Here is a 21,617-nt window from a genome sequence, read left to right as displayed (position 1 = left end):
GCGCACTAGCCCCTCGGCGGCCCGAGAGCGTTGACCTGAGTGCGCGCGCCGGCAGGAATTGCAGCTGTTCGCCGTCCGGGGAACCCGCGGGAGGGTGCGAGTGTTGCGTGGGGAGCTAGTGGAGTCTTCTGCTCCACACCGGAGGGAACCGAGGACCGTCCACCCACCGCGCCCCGTCTGCCCCTTCGTGACCCGCAAGGTGAGCGGCTTAGGGAAGCGAGCTCTTAATCTCAGCATCTTGGGTTTGCTTTCCCAGAATGTACCCATCCACTCGCTCACCCAGGCATCCACTCAGCCAGCTACCCATCCATCCACGGCTCTTCTCTCCCTCCCGCTCTCTCCTGCTCTCCTTAGAACAACTGTGTTGTAGGGGGGGTCAGTTCATCTAGTCCCTGGAGAATTATTTTAAAATGACGGACCACACAGAATTGGCAGCTTTTTATTTGGCCAAGTAATATTTAAAAACATAAAATTGTCATCTAAATTAATTCTTTCAACAAACATGTGTGAGCACCCAGCCTAGCAGGCACTGAAGACAGTGGTGCACTCTACTGGTGTGATTGATGCTTCTGGTCGTGTGTGTGGTGGGGTGGGAGCAGAAGAACTGGCAATAAAGACAGGAGACAGTATCTAAAATTTAGCAGAGAGGGTAGGTTTCTTTATATAGATCTGGAAAGGGGACATTTGAATTGAGTCCTGGATGAGAAGGAGGCAACCTTGGTGTAGCTGAGAGAATGTTCAACAAAGAGAGATGCCTAGTAATGCAGCGAGCTGGACAAGAAGGTTGCTGCAAGTGGAATGAGTGGGGATGAAATGAGGCTGAGAGATGGAGCAGGTAGATGATGGAGGGTCTCCGTGGTGAAGAGTGCATTTTCATTCTCAGAGTAATGGAAAAACATTGAAGTATTGAAAGCCAGGAGAGTGACTTGCTCTGATTTATGTCTTAAAAGATTACTGTGGCTTCTGTGAGGAGGATAGACTTCAGAAGGCCAAGGGTAGAGGCAAGAGATAGGTTAGGAAGCTACTGGAGCAATCTAGGTGAGGGGTGATGGTGGCCAAGTTGATGGTGAGAAGTGGACAGATCCAGGTTGTAGTCTGGAGAACTTACAGGATGGATTGGATGTGGGGGAGGGAGGGGAAGTGAGAAGTGACTGGGTGCATGGAGGCGCTGTTTACTGAGATGGAAATACTGCAGAAAACCAGGTGTGGGGAAAATTGGAGATTTCCATTTTTGACATGTTAATTTGAGATGGCTATAATTCATTTAAGTGTAGATGTCCAGTTGCAACTGGATATATGAATGAGTCTGGAATGGTTGTGTGTGTGTGTGGGGGGGGGCAGGGTGGGGAGGACAGGCCTGGAGATACTCCATAGGAGTGAAGGAACTCACCTAAGGAGGAAGGGAGTGAGCCTTGAGAAGGTGCCTTGGGCAGAGACCCACGGAAATCTAATTTTTAGAGATAAAATGCAAGAGGATTAAGAAGTGAGGAAGGAGGAAACCCAGGAGGGTGGGGTCACCAGGCCTATATGCCCAGACAGCAACCCTCATCCCACAGCAGCACTGCTATGAGTCCACCAGCCTTCCTTCCCAGAGTGGAGAAGATGGGGACAAATCCTAAGACCATCCACAAGCATTTATTTGAGCAAAGCCCATTCTGAGCCTGGGACAACTAGGCTGTAGGGGACACCTAGTGAACAAGCAGACACACAGAATACTTTGTGAGGTGGTCAAGTCCTTCCTCTCCCAGACTGTCCCTCCGGGCCTCTGGAACCCTGTTTTTGACTAAACACCACCCCCCACCCACCAGCTCACCTTTTTGTTTCATTTGTTTTTGTTTTGTTTTATATCTTTACCTTGATACACTAATTGTTAAAATTTTGCCACATTTGTTCACTCTATATAGCTATAAACTTTTTTTGATGAAAAGTTCCAGTGTAAGTTCCAGATACTCCCATGATTCTCCCCACTAAATACATGCTTCCACATGTATCTCCAAAGAGCATTCTCCTAAATACCCACGTTACAATGATCACAGTCCAGAAATTTAGCATTGATGTAACATTATTATCAAACATACACTCCATATCCAAATTTCCCCTACTGTCTCAATAATGCATTAGGGTTTTTTTATATATATATTTAAAAATTACCCAAATTTGGCCAGTGGAAGTCACTTCAAGCTGCTTCCTGTGTGCTTTTGACATTGGGAGAAATATCCTGATATGCCCATCAGTTTTTGTGGCTTCAGCTTCTCCCTGAACTGCTTTGACCCCTGGCCTAACATGCCTCTTCCCTGAAGCTCTCACTTTCTTTGATGCTCCCTCAAGTGGAGCATGTTCATTCCTGAGCCCCACATAGGAACATTCTGTTAACTTCCATATTGAGTCATCCCCTGTTCCTTTGAGGTTTGTCATAGTTAGATTATAAATGGGCTGGACAGGCCAGAGACCCAACATAACAATACCTGAAACAAACGTGATAGAAAGTTATTTTTCTCGTGGAAAAGTTGGGTGGCTCTGCTTTCTGCGAAGTTCTTGGAATTCCAGGCTCTTTCTAGGTTGTTCTGCCACCTACCAGGTGTCACCCTCATCTGCAAGGTCCCAGATGCCTTGCCACTGTGCCTACATTCCAGCCCATAGGAAGGAAAAAAACGGGGACCAGGAAGCGCTCTCCTCATTCCCTTAAGAGTGAGACCCACAAGCTGCAGACTTCAGTTCTGCTCACATCTTGTTGGTTCAAAACATGCGTTCTCATCCGTTGGTCTCAAAATTTGAAATTATACATTTATTTGTGTTGTCTATCCCTCTCTGTAGCCTGTCAGTTCCCTGGGACAATTCTTTGCCATTATGCACAGCACACGTAGGTGCTCAATAACTAATTGTTAAGTAAATAACATTAATTCTTATAAATGAACCTGTGTACTCAGGAAGATGACAGGGACCTTATATGTATTTTCCGTAGCACAAGTTGCCAGATGGCATAAGGTGCATTAACAATAGAACAATCCTAATGTGTAATTTTAATAAATCAATCAACTACACAAGTAAGAAAGGCATAAGTAAACAAATCAATAAGGCAGTTGGGAGTTAGAGCCCAATGGGTGTATTTAATTTTAGTTTAGTTTATGCTCTTTTAGTTTTTGTAGAAGAGAAGGTTAGACCTCTCTTTTGCCTTAGTTAAAAATATAACATTTTTTGGTCATTCCACTATTCTTCCAGGAACTCTTACATATTACACATCTGGAAGGTTACAAGGGCAGGAGCTCCTTTCTGAGGAAGCCCCCTGAGTGTTCAACCAAAGCAAAGAGTACAAGTAGCAGATGGCCAAAGTGTGGAGAAAAGACAAGTGTAATGCCATTAGTGTATTAAAGATAATTTTCCAGAAAGGTAAAACCATTACTCTCATTCAGATCTAAAATGAACACATGCTACAGATTTTTTTAAACTTAAAAACCCCTGAGGGAATCAGGCAGATGTTACAACAGATTCAAGAGAGAATCCAAAGAACAGACCCATTGTAGATCAGGAATAATGAAATGAATGTACAAAGGAAGCAAAACTGATTTCTTCCAAAGAAGGAGATGCTGCCAGATAGGATCAAATTTGCACGTCTACAAACAAGAAGTTTTCTGCATTGCTCTCAATTACCTACAGTTTACAGAGTTGTAAAATACCCGTTTTCTACTAACGCACAAACGGGAAGATGTTGCCTTTGTTTAAACTGGAAAAATGGGATGCTAAATAATCTTAGAGATTTGGGGGTTTGGGGAAATGTAACCCTGAGTAGAAATAGTACACAGTGGTGGTTCTGACTTAGTAGCTTTGAGTGGAGACTGAGCGTCTGTGTGTTTGAATAGTTCCATGAGGCACTACATTTGAGAACCAATCTGTTAATATAAGTAATATTCCATGTTCCCTCCTAAAGGAGAGCCTAATGTAAGAATAGTCCAAGTACTTACCTAAGATTTTTCTTTAAAAATGAACATTTCTATTGTTTTTGGGTGCAGTCTATGGCATTTGGGGACAGAAGGTTTACTTTCCAGTTCTGTTCTCACTCTGAGGGGTTTCATTCAGCTATCTCAATCAGGCAGATGGTCCTTCGGGTGTGTGGATCAAGGGGAAATCCACGCATATTCCCCCTGTGATCTTCTGGCTCTCTTTCCCCTTCAGGTATCCTGAGCTTGTTGTCAGACCCAGCCTAAGGGACTTCTGACCCAGTTAAGCCTGCAGCACGGGCAGAGCTGGTCAATAGGGGGCAGTGCAGGCTCAGGATGGGGAGACTCACAACATGCCCATTCTTAGGCTAAGTATTTCTCTGCCCTTCTGGGCCTGCGTGACTGTACTTCCCTCATGAGAGGTGTGATAGAGAGCTTGCAGTTCAGTTTAGTTCAGTATTTCCTGAACTTGGCATACTACATAAGTGACCTTGGGAAGTTCCTCAGCCTCTCTGTGCCCCAGTGTCCTCGTATGCAAAATAGGGATAATTGTACCCATCTCCTAGGATTAAATAAAGTAAACGTATAAAACACTTGAAGCAGTAGCTGGTGTGTATTAGTACTTTAAACAGATTAGCTGTTATTATTGTCCTTGTTATTGTTTCTCAGGCACTGTGGACACCTAAGTGAGTAAGACACTCCCTTACAGAGCTCGTAGTTTAATGAGAGAGGCAGAGAGGTAGGTGTTGTGAATTATCGCTAAGAAAAAGATGTGCATGGTGTGTAGATGGGATATGGAGGCAGCAGTGCTTGAGAATCACTTTGGGGAATAAATAAGACAGGGGGGCTTTGGGCTTGGGGAGCCAAGGTAGGGAGGGCAGCGTATCAAAAGCAGGCAGGTTTGGGAGCTTTAAGTTCAAATCCTTCCATTTGGACCAGAGCAGTAGGAGCAAGGGAAGGAAGTAAAGGGAAAAGAGACAAAAGAGGTAGGCAGGGGCCAGATCATAAGAAGCCGTGAATATCAGCCATATATACACGGTGTGATCAAAACATACGGTGAAAGTTTAAATTTAAAAAATATATACATTACAGTAAAAGACACATTGCCATTAATTCCCCTCAAAATACCACCCCTCACTTCGAACACATTTATCCCCTCGTTCTTGCCACTTTCTGAAGCAGTTCTGGAAGTCCTCTTTCGTGAGTGTCTTTAGTTGCACTGTTGTGGCTGCCTCGATGTCCTGAATCATTTTGACATTGGGGAAGAGCTAGATCTGGTGACAGATCCAGCGAATAAGGTAGATAAGGACACACCGTAATGTTATTTAACAGAAATTGCCGTACCAGAAGCGATGTGTGACACGGAGCCTTTCCGTTGTGATTACAATATACGGTGAATACTGCTGCCAAGTGCCGTCCAATGGAAAGGCAGGGATCTTTAATACGGGAAGCAGCGCGTCGAACCTTAGTAACAGTGTGTGACAAGTTTCAACTTGGTCGGTGCAGTCAGTTGAATGTGAGCTACGGTTGAGAGACGGTGTGTTTAAAAGGTTGCCATAAATCATCCTCCACATGACAATGCTCCGTGTCACACATCGCTTCTGGTATACGGCAGTTTCTATTACATAAAAACATTACGGTGTGACCTCATCCAACTTACTCACCAGATCTAGCACCGCACGAGTTCAGGCTCTTCGCCAAAGTCAAAATGAGTCAGGACATCGAAGCAGCCACAACAGTGCAACTAAAGACACTCACGTAAGAGGACGTCCAGAACTGCTTCAGAGATTGGCAAAAATGATGGGATAAGTGTGTATGAAGTGAGGGGGCGTATTTTGATTAACGGCAATGCATCTTTTACTGTAACAATTTTTTTTTTAATTGAAACATTCACCATATTGTTTGATCACACCTCGTATACTTGGACTTACTGCTGTGGGTCTGTGGTCTTCATGTAAGTGCACACAACCTCCACTGCAGTGTGGGGGCCCGAGGGAAAGAACTATTTAATTTGTCAATGTTATGTCTTTGGGGATTTCTGTTTCTTTACCTGGTTTATGAGGGAAGCAATATATTGGTAAAGAGTACACACATATAATTTATAAAGAAATATCTGTATATTGGTGTGCATGCTAGGCTTGTGATTCCAGTCCACGCGTAGCCACCAAAGATATCTTTTAATCAGGGAAGTACCTCAGTAAAATTTGTTATGGAAATAACATTTCAGGATGTTTGGAAGGAGAGTTGGTCCAAGCCAAGACCTTGGCATTGGGGATGAAGAGGAAAAGGATTTGAGCGATATTAAGGAAGTTATAGTTCCATAAACAAGAAGGAGCAAATGACCAACAAGTAGTGCCAAGAGGCTGAGAACATGGGCATTGAATATCAGATGCTCAGTGAAAGACAAATACTCACAGAACGTCTGGTACTCAACAAAGGTCAATTATTAATGGCTGTAAACATTTTTTTTTTTTTTTACAAAGTTAAGTAAATTCAAGAGAGTGTCAGTTGTATTTGGATGGTATCAGTGACCTTGGCTAGATCATGAGAGAGTTGCTTAGGAAGAAACCAGATTTCACTCTTGGATGAGAATAGTAAGAGACAGGGCCATTGCTAGGAGGAAGGTAGGCTGTTTTTCTAGAAGGAAGAAACTGAAGCATATCTATAAGCTCAAGAGAAAGGAGATCAATAAAGGGATGAAAAATACAAACAGCTTCTCCAGTATAAATTCTCAGGGCCTACTCTCCCAGAAGTACCTCCCTGCTACCCACCTCATCAGAGAAACCTCTTCTCTTGTCAAAGCACTCGTTTAAAACAGTTAAAAACCATGAGTCATACAAATATAAACTGAGTTGGTCTCAAAAATGTATTTAGTTCATTAATGACAGAACAGTAGTAGAAGAAAACTGGTTCAGAGGCATATGGAAGAGACCAAAGTATTTCTGGCCAATGAAAAACAGAATGTTGAAAGAAGATGACCAAGTTAGTTCCAAAACTGGCTAATATCTTGTAGGTAGGGTGACCAACTGCCCACATTTGCCCCGGATGTTCCTGGTTTTAGCACTAAAAGTCCCGTGTCCTAGGTAACTTCTCAGTCCCAGGCAAATGGGAATAGTTGGTCACCCAACCTACAAGGTAATAAACTATAAACCCTGAAGTTTACTCTTTCTACTAGATAAATTTTTTCATCTTTAGTTTACAAAAAGCATTTGCAGTTGACCAGTCTAAAAGAGCATCCAACTTTACAGAGCCTGAGCTCGAATCAAGAGCAAGTAATAAGTAAACAAAAGCATGCTACCCCTAGAGAATCAATAATTTGGGGGGGGGTGCCTGTTAGACAATGCTCCATATGACCTTGAAGACATGCAGTTATCTTTTGCCTTATTTCCAAATGTTGAATAATTTTTCTTAACACTCTGCAAACGCAAAGCAAAAAACAGTTTCTATACCTCATCTACAAGTACCCATTTCTCTAGGGGAAAGAAAATTTGCCAAGGGCAGGCCCAGTCTTCAAATCCCAGCGGGACTCCTTGTGGTGTAAGCTGTATACTTGCATACTTAAGAATAATCTCCTACAGCATTCACCATTTCCAAAGGTTGCAAAGACTTTAGAGCCCAGGCAGGTTAGAGTTCAAGCCCAAGGGACGGCGCTCACCCAGATAATCCAGGATAATTCCCTTAATTTAAGATCCTTAATCATATCTGCAAAGTCACCATTTGCTATTTAAAGTGATGCGGACATCTTTGGAGGGGCATTCTGTTTACCACACTGTGGGTCAAAAATTCAGGTGTGGCTGGACTGGGTAGTTAAGTGGTTCTCCCATGAGGTTGCAGTCAAGATTTTGGGGGGCTCCAGTTAGGTAGGCTTTAATGGGGCTGGAGGATCTATCTGCTCCGAAGGTCGTTCACACACGTGCTAGGCAAGGTGATGCTGCTGTTGTCAGGCGGCCTCAATTTCTCTTCACGTGGAGCTCCTCTCCACAGCGCTACTTGGGTGTCCTCACAACATGGCAACTGGCTTTTCCCAGAGCCAAGAGATCCAAGGGACCAAGGTGGAAGATGCAGTGCATTTTTTGACCTTTGCCTTGGAAGTCACATGCTATCACCTCTGCAGTATTCTACAGGTCGCACAAGTCAGCCCTTATTGAATGCGGAAGGACCACATAGGGGTTGAATACCAGGAGGCAAGGATCATTGGGGCCATCTATTCCAGGCCTCTGCAGGGCTTCCTGCACTTCCTCGTACCCACTTATCATCATTCTAGTTTCTGTTATAGCACCCAGAGAAGTTGTGAGGTGCCAGCAAAACCCAGCAGTTCCCTAAACTTTAGGACATGTACGATAATAAAAAAAAACAGTCTCCTCCAGCCTTTTTCATCTTAGTACATGTCTAGCATGTTGCCTTGAAATGGGCCTGAGAGAGAGCCCACTGCTCTCCCAAGGCCCGGCGCCTGCATCAGCAGGTGGGCGTGGGCCTGTTACCGGAGAGTGGGCCCTTGTCGGTGCAGTATCCAGGTTCTCGGCATCTCGAGCAAAGAATTGAACGAGATACCGAGGTAAAGTAATGAAAAAGCAGTTTATTAGAAGAGAGTAGTACACATCAAGGAAATAGGAGCGGTCAAGGAAATAGGAGCGGTCGGAGCAGTAGAGAATGGCTCAAGGGTCCAAGGTGGCTTTATCAGGAGCAAAAGAAGGGGCTCAAAGGCAAAAAGGCCCCAAGGGCCAAGGGCCTGGGCTCAAAAAACAAAGGGACTGACTGGCGAAAACTTAGAGTTTTTATCTTTTTTTTTTTTCTAGAATGGGCTGTTCTTTTCTGGGCAAGGGACCACTTGATTGACACCCATGATTGACAAGAGGCTATTACCTCATCTTTTTTAACTGGGCAGGTGTGCCTGGCTGGTTTAATCTAGTTGGGTATCTTGCATCCATTGGTTTACAATGAAAAGGGGAAGTTTTGGACAGAGAGGGGAGGTCTTTTAGGCGGTTGAATACTATGGGTTATGCAGGAATGCAGAGACCCGTAGCCCTGATGCCTGTCTCTAACTGCCTGCCTTGTTTTCCCCTTGAGAGACGTGATCCCCATAAAATTTCTTTGGGAAGTTGAGGGACAGGAAGTCTGTTCTTCTGTATCTGTCTCCTGTCGGGCAGGGGTGTAGAGCTGCCCCTACCTATGAGGGGATTCAGGGAACTCTCACCCTTTCTGATCTCAGATGAGGGGTCACAAGATCCGCCTGGAAGACCATGTTGGTTTCTTTAGTTGGGACTGGCATTCTTGCTGGGGTATCCTCTGTATCCCCAAGGCCGCTAAATGAGGAAAATAGATTTTAATTAATAAATCCGTTAGTTCTATAGAGCCTGTGGCCATTCAACCAGTCACTTAAGTGGCATTAGTTGTCCAGAAGCCAGGGCCCAGAATGGGTTGGACAATGATTACTGGCCTGGGGGGTCTGGAATGGCTTGGGGGATGTTGGGAAGTCACAGGCTTTTAAGTAGTTATCTGTGGGGACAGAGCCACAGAGAGCAGTTTCCAGGCTCTAGGCCTCACGTGGGGGGGTGCTGACTCGGGTAATAGATGGCCATCGGTTGTGGCTAGTTGGCCATCAGCTGTAGCCAGTTAGACAATTGGCCCCTGATATAGCTGCCGCGGCTGTGCTGGTTGGGGAGTCAAGGGGAGTTGAGGAACTGGAGGAGAGAGTCGGTCGGTTGGCAGAAAGCGGACAGCAGGTCGCACGTCGTGTAAATCCAGCCTCCAGTGAGACTATAGCGGTACAACTCCCCTACCTGTGGCTCCGTGGGTGTTCCTTTTTGGCCCCACCATGTCCTGTGTTCTTATGTGGGGAGCAGGACCAGAGGCCCCGCAGGCTGCCCTGCACGACATTATCTGAGAGACATTCTGTGATTCAGGCTAGGAGCAATCTTTAGTCGAGGATTCAGAAACTGATTAGAAGAGTAATCAAAGCCAGGGGCTAAGGAGCTAAGAAAACTAGAGAAAAGGAGACTTAAAATTTCTATAGCGAGGGAGGCTTAAAACTTTTGTAGTGAGGAAGCGCTCCCATATCAGGCCTGTGTAGCTTTCCTCACACTGATGTCAGCAGTGTGCTCTGTCCTGTTCTCAGCCCCACTTTGACCAGTACCTGCATGTGATGATTCCCAACTTAAGTTTCACAATGTCCCAGAGAGGGTAGTTACGTGCAAGAGGCGGCCTTGGACCAGAGAGGGTGGAGCTCTGACTCCAAGATCTAGCTTCCAGTAAAATCTAGACACAGATGAAGTGTGCTACTCACTACCTCCAAACCTCTCCAATCAGCATTGTTTCCTTCTTTGGGGCACATGTTACCCCAGCAGGCTGCAATCTCTCCCTCCACATCATCTGCCAAAAAATCTGCCCAAAGTAAACTTTTACAGAGGGACAAATGGTCTGTGCCTAAAAATGTCACGCTTCCCTATAATGGAAGCTCTACAGGACCTGGTGTTTTTATTGTTATGACATGCCTGGCATGTAGTAAATGCTCAATAAACAATTGTTAAATAGAGTAATAATCTGCATCTTTTAAAATTACTATTTTGGATTATTAGCAGTACTTATAGTACAAATATTTAAAAATAGAGAAAAGTGTAGAGAAGAAATTAAAATCATCCATAAATCTACCACCCTTTATTCCAAGTAATGTTATTGTTTTATCGTTTTTTCCAGTAACTGTGATATTCAATCCTATATACTTACTATTGTGGAAGGTGCTTTAAAATAGTGTAAGGTGGTGTTGAAAACGGATAATAATTTATAATTGCCTAAAAATGGTCCTTTGGGTGGTTCCAAGTATTCTGTCCTCCAGCTATTCCTGTGCCCAGTGGCCATCTTCTTTTGTTTACAATCCTGACAGAGGGGGTAGGATTATCATAGGGTATGATGAAATTTGTAAGACCTAATTAACTTTTAAAAGTAAGGTCCATGTTTGGCAATTCCTCTGGGCTGGGGTGGGGGGTGGGGAGAGGGAAACTGCAGGGAGTTGGAGGGTAATAGGTGGTATCACAAAATCAAATAAACAATCCTAACTTGTTGCAATCCCAAAAAGGTTGGGAATGATCACAGCCCGAACGTAATGGTCCTGTGACACTGTGTAAGGGCAACCCTTCTAGCAAACAGTCCCAGGGACCCTGCCCCTTCTGTGCTGGGCCTCATCATACTACAGGCCTCCCAAAAGGTCTCTCTTTTGAGTTGAAGTTTTGTTTAAAATGCAAAATCGAACTTAAAAAATGGTTTTAAGTCTTCTCATAGCAGTGCTATTTTGAGAATAACAAGAGAAACTTTGATATCTATGGTACCTCCCTTATTTTGCAGATGAAGAAACAGGCTCAGTTTGCTCAAGGTCAGCAACACATTGTTGAGAGACTAACTTAAAAATTCTTTTATATCTTTTTATATTGTCACACCAATACTGCTGTTTGTTCCTTGTTAGGGATTGAATTACGTTCCTTCAAAGTTCAGATGTTGAAGTCCTAGCCCCTAGTACCACAGAATGTGACTCTTTTTGGAAATAATTATTTGCACATATGATTAGTTAAGTTACTGAAGTAGAGTGGGTCTCTACTCCAATATGACTTGTGTCCTTATTAAAAGGGGAAATTGGACATGTCGTGCACACAAGGACAGTGGCATATGGAGATGAAGACGGAGATCAAGATTATGCTTCTACAAGACAAAGAACACCAAAAGTTGCCAGCAAACCACCAGAAGCTAGGAGAGAGGCGTGAAACAGATTCTCCCTCAGAGCCTCCAGAAGGAACCAACCCTGCTGACACCTCGATCTCAGACTTCTCGCCTCCAGAACTGTAAGACAATACATTTCTATTGTTTAAACCACCCAGTATTTAGTACTTTGTGTTATAGTCCTAGGAAACTAGCACACTCCCCTTTGTATGATCTTAAGACATCATAGAATCTTGGGAAATTAATGATCTCCTTAGTGTTTGGAGTCTCTTTGGTCATTCTGGTTTCCTCCTCCTACCTCATTTTGGTAGATGGTAGTATACTCAGGTAGAGCTAAAGTCTTCCAAGTATATGTCAGTGTTGTGGATTATTAAAGTCATGAGTATGCAGGTTAAGGTGAAATATGAAAATGTGTGATTAAAAAACTTGGTAAATAGAGTATACCATTCATTTATATCTATGCATATGATATCTGTATATTCAGGGGAACCTTACACAAATTATATCACACACAGAGATTGTATTGATGCTTATGTACAAAAGAGAAGATTAGGAATATAATGAACATCTATAAACTACTTTATCCAACAATAGAGTACATACTCTGCTCAAGCTCATGTGGAACATTCACCAAGATAGACCATATTTGGGGCCATAAAATACACCCTTAAGAAATTTAAAAGAATAAAAATTACACACTGTCTGTCCTCAGATGACAATGGAATTAAACTTGATATGTTAATAACAGAAACATAGCTGGAAAATCTGAAAATACTTGGAAATTAAACAAAACATTTATAAGTAATACATGAGTTAGAGAAGAAATCTCAAGAGAAATTAAGAAATATTTTGAGCTAAATTAAAATAAGAACACAGCTTATCAAAATAGGTGGATGAAGTGAAAGCAGTGCTTAGAGAAATTTATAGCTGTGAATGCATGTATTAGGAAAGAAGAACTATCTAAATCAATTAACTAACCTTCCACCTTAGGAAACTAGACAAAGAAGAGCAAATTAAATCGAAAGTAAGTAGAAGAAAAGAAATAAAAATTAGAGCAGAAATCAATGAAATTTAAAACAGGAAATCAATCGGTAAAATCAGCAAAACCCAAAGCTAGTTCTTTGAAAAGCTAAGTCAGATTGATCTAACTCTAGGATAAGTAAGAAAAAAAGATAGAGAACACATGCTATTATTATCAGAAATTAAAAAGGGGCATTACTACAGATTCCATGGATTTTAAAAGGATAATAAGTAATCCTATGAACAACTCTATGCCCACAAATTTGATAACCTAGGTGAAACAGACCAATTCCTTAAAAGACACAACCAGCTAAAACTCACACAAGAATAGATACATAATCTGAATAGGCCTATATCTACTAAAGAAATCAACTCAACATTTAATAACCTTCCAAAAAAGAAAGCACCAAGACCTGATGGGTTCACTGGTGAATTCTGCCAAATATTTAAGGAAGAAAATTATACCAGTTATACCAATTATACTCACTAATCTTTTTCAGAAGATAGAAGCTGAGGGAATACTTCTAACTCATTCTATGAGGCCAGCATTACTCTAATACCTGACAAAGATATTATAAGAAGACTACAGACCAATGTCTCTCATGAACGTAGATGCAAAAATCTTCAACAAAATATTAGCAAATCAGATCCAACAATGTGTAAAAAGAATTATACACCATGACCAAGTAGGATTTATCCCAGGTATGCAAGGCTGGTGCAACATTTGAAAATCAATTAATGTGATTCATCACATCAACAGGCTAAAGAGGAAGAACCACATGATCATATCAATAGATGCAGGAAAAGCGTTTGAGAAATTCCAGCACCTATACATGATAAAAACTTTCAGTAAGCTAGGAATAGGGATGAACTTCCTCAGTTTAAGAATATCTACAAAAATTCCCTACAGTTTACTTCATACATAAATGGTGACAAACTTGAAGCTTTCCCACTAAAATTAGGAACAATGCAAGGATATCCCCTCTCACTACTGCTTTTCACATCATACTGGAAATTCTAGCTAATGTAAGAAGAAAAGGAAAGGAAATAAAATGTATACAGATTGGGAAGGAAGAAATAAAAATGTCTTTGTTCAGAGATAACATGATAATTTTCTTTTCAGATGACATCGTAATTCATGTAGAAAATCCAAAAGAATCAACCCAAAACTCCAGAACTAATTACGGCAAGGTTGCAGGGTATAAGGTTAATATACAAAAATCAACTGCTATCCTTTATACCAGCAATGAACAAATGGAATTTGAAATTAAAAACATAATACCATTTATATTTGTGCTCCAAAAATTGAAACAGGTATAAATCTAGCAACACATGTACAAGGTCTATATGAGGAAAACTACATAAACGGAGAGATATTCCATGTTCATGGATAGGAAGAGTTAATATTGTCAAGTTCTCAGTTCTTCCCAAGTTGATCTGTAGATTCAATGAAATCCCAAACAAAATACTAGTAAGTTATTTTGTGGATATTGACAAACTGGTTCTAAAATGTATATGGAGAGGCAAAGGATCTAGAATAGACAACACAATATTGAAGGTCAACAAAGTTGGAGGAATGACACTACCCAATTGTAAGACTTTGTAAAGCCACAGAAATCAAGTGATTGTGGTATCAGTGAAAAAATAGACAAACAGTTCAATGGAACAGAGTAGAGAGCTCAGAAACAGAACCACACAACTACAGTCAACTGATCTATGACAATGGAGCAAAGGCAATATAATGGAGTAAATATAGTCTTTTCAACAAATTGGGCATCCATACACACACACAAATGAATCTAGATGCAAACCTTACACCTTTCACAAAATTTAACTCAAAATGGATAACAGACCTAAATGTAAAGTGCAAAACTATAAAACTCCTAGTAGATAACATAGGAGAAAACCTAGATGACCTGTGGTGATGACTTTTTAGGTACGACACCAAAGACATGATTCATGAAAGAAATAATTCAGAGCTGGACCTAATTAGAATTAAAAACTTCTGCTCTGTGAAGGACACTATCAAGAGCATGAGAAGATAAGCTACAGACTAGGAGAAAATATTTGCAGAAAAACACATGTGATAAAGGACTGTTACCCAAAAACCTACAAGGAACACTCAAAACTCAACAATAAAAAAACAAACAACTCAATTGTAAAATGGGCCAAAGATCTTAACAGACACCTCACCCAAGAAGATATAGTGGCAAATAAGGATATGAAAAGATGCTCCATATCATACATCATCAGGGAAATTCAAATTAAAACAACAATGAGACACCACTACCTATTGGAATGGCCAAAATCCAGAACACTGACACCACCAAATGCTGATGGGATGGTGGAGCAACAAGAATCTTATTCATTGCTAGTGGGCGTGCAAAATGGTATAACCACTTTGGAAGACAGTTTGGTATTAGGTAGGTGCAAAAGTAATTGCAGTTTTTGCAATTATTTTTAACCTTTTAAATCGCAATTACTTTTGCACCAACCTAATAGTTTCTTACAAAACTACACATACTCTTACTGTATGATCCAGCAATAGCACTGTGTGGTATTTACCCAAAGGAGTTGAAAACTTCTGTCCACATGTCCACACCTAAATTTGCAAATGGATGTTTACTCATAATTGCCAAAAACTTGGAAGCAGCCAAGATGTTCTTCAGTAGGTGAATGGATAAACTCAAGCTAAAGAAAATAGCTTGAGTATCATCAGAGGTCCCCAAGCTTTCAGGAGCTTCTATTCTTAGCTACCATGTTACCAAAATGCATATCACATATACACCAACACATCCAATAACTTAAAGTAAGTTTTAAATACTTTGGAATTTTCATTGCTATTTTCTTTTTCAGTCTGTGTCTTTGCTGTAGCTTTTAAGAAATTTAAGAATTACTGTACCACTGACTAAGTGCCCAGGTCAACATCACTCATGATAAAGAAAACGGTGACTGGCAAATTCTTGAGGGGTTCTTTCTGGTCCTATGTTAGGGGTTAAGGTAGACTTGGGAGCCAGGCTACCTGGGTTTGAATCCCAGATCCACTGCCTGATAGATTTGTGAACTTGAGCAAGATATTTAATCCTTCTGGACTTAGGTTATCTTCAGCGAAATGAAAAGTTTTCCTTCATTGAAAATGAGCATAATAAAACTGACCTTATAGGGTAGTTGTAAGAATTAAATGAGTTAATATATGTAAAACACCTAGAATTGGGACTGACATATAATAAGTTCTATGTAAGTGTTAGCTATCATTTTTATTTTGTCTTGGGTCACTTTACACCTGAACCCGCCCATATTTTGCACAGCAGGGAAAGAGCAGTCATGCAAAAACAAAACAAAACAAAACAAAACCTATTTTATTTTAAAGAGAGGGAAAAATCGTGATAGATATGACTTGACAATGCATGGAGAAGGGCGACTGGAAGAGGAGCTCTATTCTGTACTGGAATTTTCTTCCAACTCTGCCTACGTCAAACCCAGTTCAGAATTGTCACTCCATGCTAAAAAGTCAAAATACAGGAACTTTCCCAAATTGTCGTTTTGATTAGTTTGGATGTATATTTTGATCTGATTTATTTGGCACTTGTAAATTATATTTGTTTTATGAGTTAAAAAAAAATGGAGATGTATGAATGTGCCCATATTTTAAGCCCCTCTTGGAAATAAATATCCACCTCTTGATTACATTGGATGCCTTTGTGTATGCCTTTGTGTATGAAACTAACACTGTGTAAAATAAGTTAAACAAATATGGCCCATGCCATCAGAAATGCACAGACAAGAAGAGAAACAGAGGTATATACACTTCCCAGAATCCATCCTTTGGCAAAAGCACAAGCCAGGAACACATTGATCAAATATTTACAAGACACATAAGCATTACAGTTAATAATTTTCATGTTAGGGCTTGCTGACATGGTAGCTGAAAAGTCAACAGAGCTGTAAAAATCAGTAACTTTTGTAAGCAAATTTATTGGTCACTTTGATAGACTGATCATATATGAAGTCTCTTGAGAAAGCACTGATATACGCATATGTGTGTATACTTATAACTATTATTTAACTATTTTTTAAAAGAAAAAAAGGGTTCCCAGAACAGCTGGCATTCACATGCCTTGTAGTTATTGATTATTGGTCTCACATCAGGCAATATTCTGTCACCCATTTCCACACGCCCCGTGCCCTTGTATAAGGAAACTTTGCAGGCTCAATCTCCAGCCACTCTTTTTTAGTTCTTCCCTCACTCTCTGCATCCCCGGGCAGCCCTTAGTTATTCCCCCCTCTCATTTACCAAGATTTAGCTCTGACACAGCCCCCTGATTCTTATTGTGGAGGTTGGGGGTGGCAGAATAGATCCATTCTGCAGCATATGCAATAATGTGCAATACTGAAATCATTGAGTCTGACATTTCTCAATATTTGCTCTAGCAGAGATAGGGAGCTGGAACTGATTTCTTGTTTCAGGGGCCTGAAAACCATTTTGTCAACAGAGGGCCATGAATCCACCCAGCCTCAAGTCTGGAGGACAAAAGGTTTGCAGGGCAATTAAGTCCACCCTTCCTTTCCTCATTCGCTTAGCAAGTTGACTCCTCCTTGAGTTTCAGCTTAAGGATCAACAAAGTCCCCTGTCTTCTTTTGGGCTCATGCTGCACCTCCTGCAGACCTTCACAGTGGCAACCATTGGTTTACCAGCCTGTGTCTTATCTGTCTATCCCATGCGTCTACCACAGTGCTTGTCACATCAAGGGCACTCAATAAATGTCAATAGAACAAAAGCCAAACAGAGCACATTGGCTCTTGCCACTTAATAATCGTAGGTCAGAAAACTAAATGGCTAATTAACCAGGAGGGAGGGGACCACTTCGGTCACAAAAGTTAATGATTTGTATTGCTTTATTGATTTCTTAACTATCACGTAAGTATCATCAACTCGGTACAGGATGTTTTAGGGACTATGAGGTAGTGTAGCCTGGTGGGTAAGAATGCAGATGCTAGAGTAGGCTGCCTCAGCCTGAGTTTTGACTGCCATTAGTAGCTGTATGATCTTGGGCAAGTTTCTTAACCTTTGTCTTCCTGGGTTTCCTCATTTGTAAGACAGTGTTTATAATAATACCTACTTCATATTGTTTTGTGAGAATTAGATGTGTTAACATTTGTATTTAGAACTTGCAAAAGTGCCAAAAATATAGATACTTGATCAATATCTGTTGCTGAATAAAACTGTTATTATTAATTATCAGTTCATTATTAAGATGCTATTAGACATTATTTTTCTTTCATTTGCTTAATTTTATGTGCTGGTTAGGCTAGGTGTTGAAAAATATTACTGTCTGAGTTGTTGCTAATTTTAATAAAGTCCCAGTCTGATAAAATATCAACACAATTAGAAGAGTTACTGCAAGTAAAGAACTTTGAATAGTACCTGACACAAATGCTCGGTAAATATTAGCTAGTATTATATTATTATTTGTTTGTTCATTCAATATTTTGTTTGTTCAAATATTTTTCTGAGTATCTACTATATGCTAGGATCCAGAGATATATCATGGAACAAAACAGACAAAAATGCTGCCCTCATGGAATCAACATTCTAATGAGGCAAATAGAAAAATAAAATAGAACCTGTAAAAATGCATACCATATTTTATACATTTTAAGATACATTTTTCATGTGTCACTATCTCAGAAATTGGGATGCATCATACAACTGATAGCATTTTATAATTATAATTGCTCACACTTTTTTCTTTTGTATATAAAATGATAATATGTGTTTTGATCTCTGGCATTTTAGACTTGATGTAATCTGAGAGCACGTTAGCTACAATCAGTGATATGGGGGAGAAGGGAAGGGAGGAGGGTAAGGAAGGCTTCAACTTAAATATGGTATACCCCTAGGTTTATTTTACAGTCACATATTTCATAAGTCAGAGGCCACAATTTTTAATAAAATCATAATTTAAAAACCTTATTAGTGCTAAATGCACTAATGGATAAGTTCTTGGAACCAAAATAGGACATTTGTGGAAAAAGTGATGAAATCTGTTATAATTAAGTGCTGAACAAATGTTAATTTCTTAGTTTTGATAGTTGTACTTAGTTATATAAGATATTAACATTAGCAGAAGCTGAGTGAAGGGTATATGGAAAATCTTTATACTATATTTACAACTTTTCTGTATATCTAATATTATCCCCAAATAAAAGTTTAGCAAAAAAATATTATTAGTGTACTTGAAGCCACTCTGTTTATCAAGAAATAATGACTTGATTGGACAGTTTCTTTGTAAGATATTTTACTCAGTAGGAACACTCACACATGCAAACAGTTCTGGATTACAAGACCAAAGAGTACAAAAAACAAGAGCTTCCTGGACCAGCAATAATAACAGCTAACATTTATCAAACATTGACAACATGCCCAGCGTTGTTTTAAATGCTTTATGTGTGTTAATTTACCAAATCTCACTACAACCCTATGCAGTTGGTACTATTATTATTCCCATGTATTACCAATGAGGAAACTGAGGCACAAGAACTAAGTCATTTGCCCAATGTACACAGTTAGAAAATGGTGGAACTGTGACCAAATCCAGCTGTGGCAATGGTCTTCAAGTGGGGATGTGCTTGGCGTGTTCCAGGACCCAAAAGTCCGGCGTGGCCAAGTGTGGGGAGGCGGAGGAGTGTGGTAGGATATGACTTGCATGCAGTTGGTGGAAGCCAGGTCATGTGGGGCCTTGGGAGAAGTTTAGGTTTTCTTCCAAGTACAATGGGAAGCCAGCTGCAGGTCTGGAGGAGGAGTGTGAAGTTTGAGATCTCTCTGGTTATGAAACAGGGAGAAAAGGCTCCAGGGGCAAGCAATCCAGCTGAGATTCGCTAGTTACAAAGCAACGGCGATAAGGACAGGAATTTTGTGTCCTCTAATTCGGTTCTGTTCCATGCTGCTTGCAAATGTACCCCAGCAGGAGACTCTTAATGGCAAAACCACTCCAAGCCAGTGTCCCTCTGATATTGAATATGTTTTGTTCACAAAGGACACATCCACTTCCTGCAAGGAGCAGCAGACCGCTCTCCAGGTGATATCATCCCACTTGTTTCTGCAGAACTACTTCGGAGGATAAGATATGGGACTGAGCTTATGTGGCATCCTTCTCAATACAGGTCTTTTGGGTTTGATTTTTTTCTTTTTTTGGAGGTAACCTGTTATTCTTCCTTTTTAAAAATTAAGGTATAATTTACAAACTGTAAGATGCACTCTTTTTGGATGTACAGTTCTGCAGTCTTTGTCAAATGCATAGTTATATAACCAGCACCACAATCAAGATATGAAACAGTTCCTTCATCCTCCAAAATTCCCATATGTGGCCATTGCTTCCCCTACCCCCAGCCTTGTAATTCTGCCTTTTCTAGAATATCCTATAGATGAAATTATACTATATGTAGCCTTTTGAGTCTGGCTTCTTTCATTTAACCCTAATGCATTTGAGATTCATTTCATGTTGATGTTTATATTGGTAGTTCATTCCTTTTTATTGCTGAGTAGTATTCCATTATATGAATATACCACAATTTGTTTATTCATTCACGAATTGAAGGACATTTAGGCTGGTTCCCATTTTTGACAATTATGAATAAAGCCACTATAAACATTTACATACAGGTTTTCATATAAACATAAGTTTTTATTTTCCTAGGAGTGGGATGTTTCATCTTAGGATTTTATGGTGAGTATATCCGCAACTTTGTAAGGAAGTAATTTTTCAGTCCAGAGGACTTATTTTAAAGGAGAACATCAGAGAAAGCTATTCTTTACAGTACTATCAAGAAGTGGCCACTAGCCTCACAGTAATAAATGCATTTGGTTTAATGGATCATCAAATATGAAGGGCATTGAGGTAATTTTCCTTTTCCCTCTTCTGTGACCTTCCTCTGTCATTCACTCAGAGGTGCCCATCTCACAGGGAAGACTAAGACTGTTACAGCAGAGAAAGAATCTATGCTCAGCTTCTGACTTCCAAACAGGAATCTCAAAGTCCGTTTAGAGATAATAGCTGTGAAAGCCAGAGCTTTTGATCCTCTTTGCTTTATGAGAGAAAGAAAAAAGACTTTTGGCAAGTCAGATGAAGGTTTGACTTTATCCATAGGCAATGGATTATCTATAGGCAATGGATACTTTGTCCATAGGCAACGGATTGCAAAGAGGAAAAAAAGCAAACCAGCCTGACCTAAGGAGGGGGTTAAGAGTGGAAGGTGAACAGGAGTCGGGAACTGTGGCTCTCCTTGCCTTTCTTAACCCTCCTGCAGAAGACTTCCTTTCCCGCATAGAGACTGAACTTGGAAGACCAGGCCTTTAACTGCCAGGAGCACTTACTAAGCCCTGGATTCAGAAGGTGTGCCCAGTACATGGGGCGGCTTCCTTAGCTTGGGTGGGAGAAGCCCAGCCCTAGCTCTCAGGTGGGATTCAACCTCATCAGCCCAGATGACCTCCTTCCATGCTGTGATGACTTCTAAATCCACCCCGTTACACTTGCTTCAGAGAGGTCTCATAATGCAGCAGTCAACTGTTCTAGAAATAATTTTTAGAACAAGAGGAAAATATTTTAAAATAAATTAATAGCTTTCAAATTTCTCTTATAAAACCGATCAGGGTCCTCCAGCCTTAACCACTGGAATCATTGATCCCTCAAAGCATTTCTCTGCAGGGCTCTCAGATGAGGGCCAAGGGAACAGCTGGATTCGAAGGCCCTGGTGTGAAATGGGGCAGGGTGTGTGTAAAATCCCTGAGGGGTGGACTCGCTTCCTGGGGGCAGCTGCAAGGGCCTCCCCACCAGAGCCCCAGTTCTGTACAGATTCAACCAGAAGGACAGCCCCTTCATTTTTATCTGCGTCTCTGTTTGTCCCTCTGGTTTGCGCCCAACTGTTGCGTAGTGAAATTAGCCTGCTGACCTACTG

The 21,617-nt window shown here is 40.9% G+C and overlaps 1 long non-coding RNA gene across 1 annotated transcript; it reads left to right on the top strand.

The window, feature by feature from the left end:
- Positions 1-42: 42 nt before the first annotated feature.
- LOC141567489 (uncharacterized) lies at positions 43-20,116 on the top strand. The gene is made up of 3 exons (XR_012490132.1): positions 43-199; positions 11,553-11,764; positions 19,700-20,116. It is a non-coding gene; the product is annotated as an uncharacterized LOC141567489 (long non-coding RNA).
- The last annotated feature ends 1,501 nt before the right edge of the window (positions 20,117-21,617 follow it).

The sequence above is a fragment of the Rhinolophus sinicus genome, linkage group LG11, assembly GCF_036562045.2.
Source record: "Rhinolophus sinicus isolate RSC01 linkage group LG11, ASM3656204v1, whole genome shotgun sequence".
Lineage (NCBI taxonomy): Eukaryota > Metazoa > Chordata > Mammalia > Chiroptera > Rhinolophidae > Rhinolophus > Rhinolophus sinicus.
Note: the sequence above shows the minus strand (reverse complement) of the source record. Positions and strands in the feature narration are given on the sequence as shown.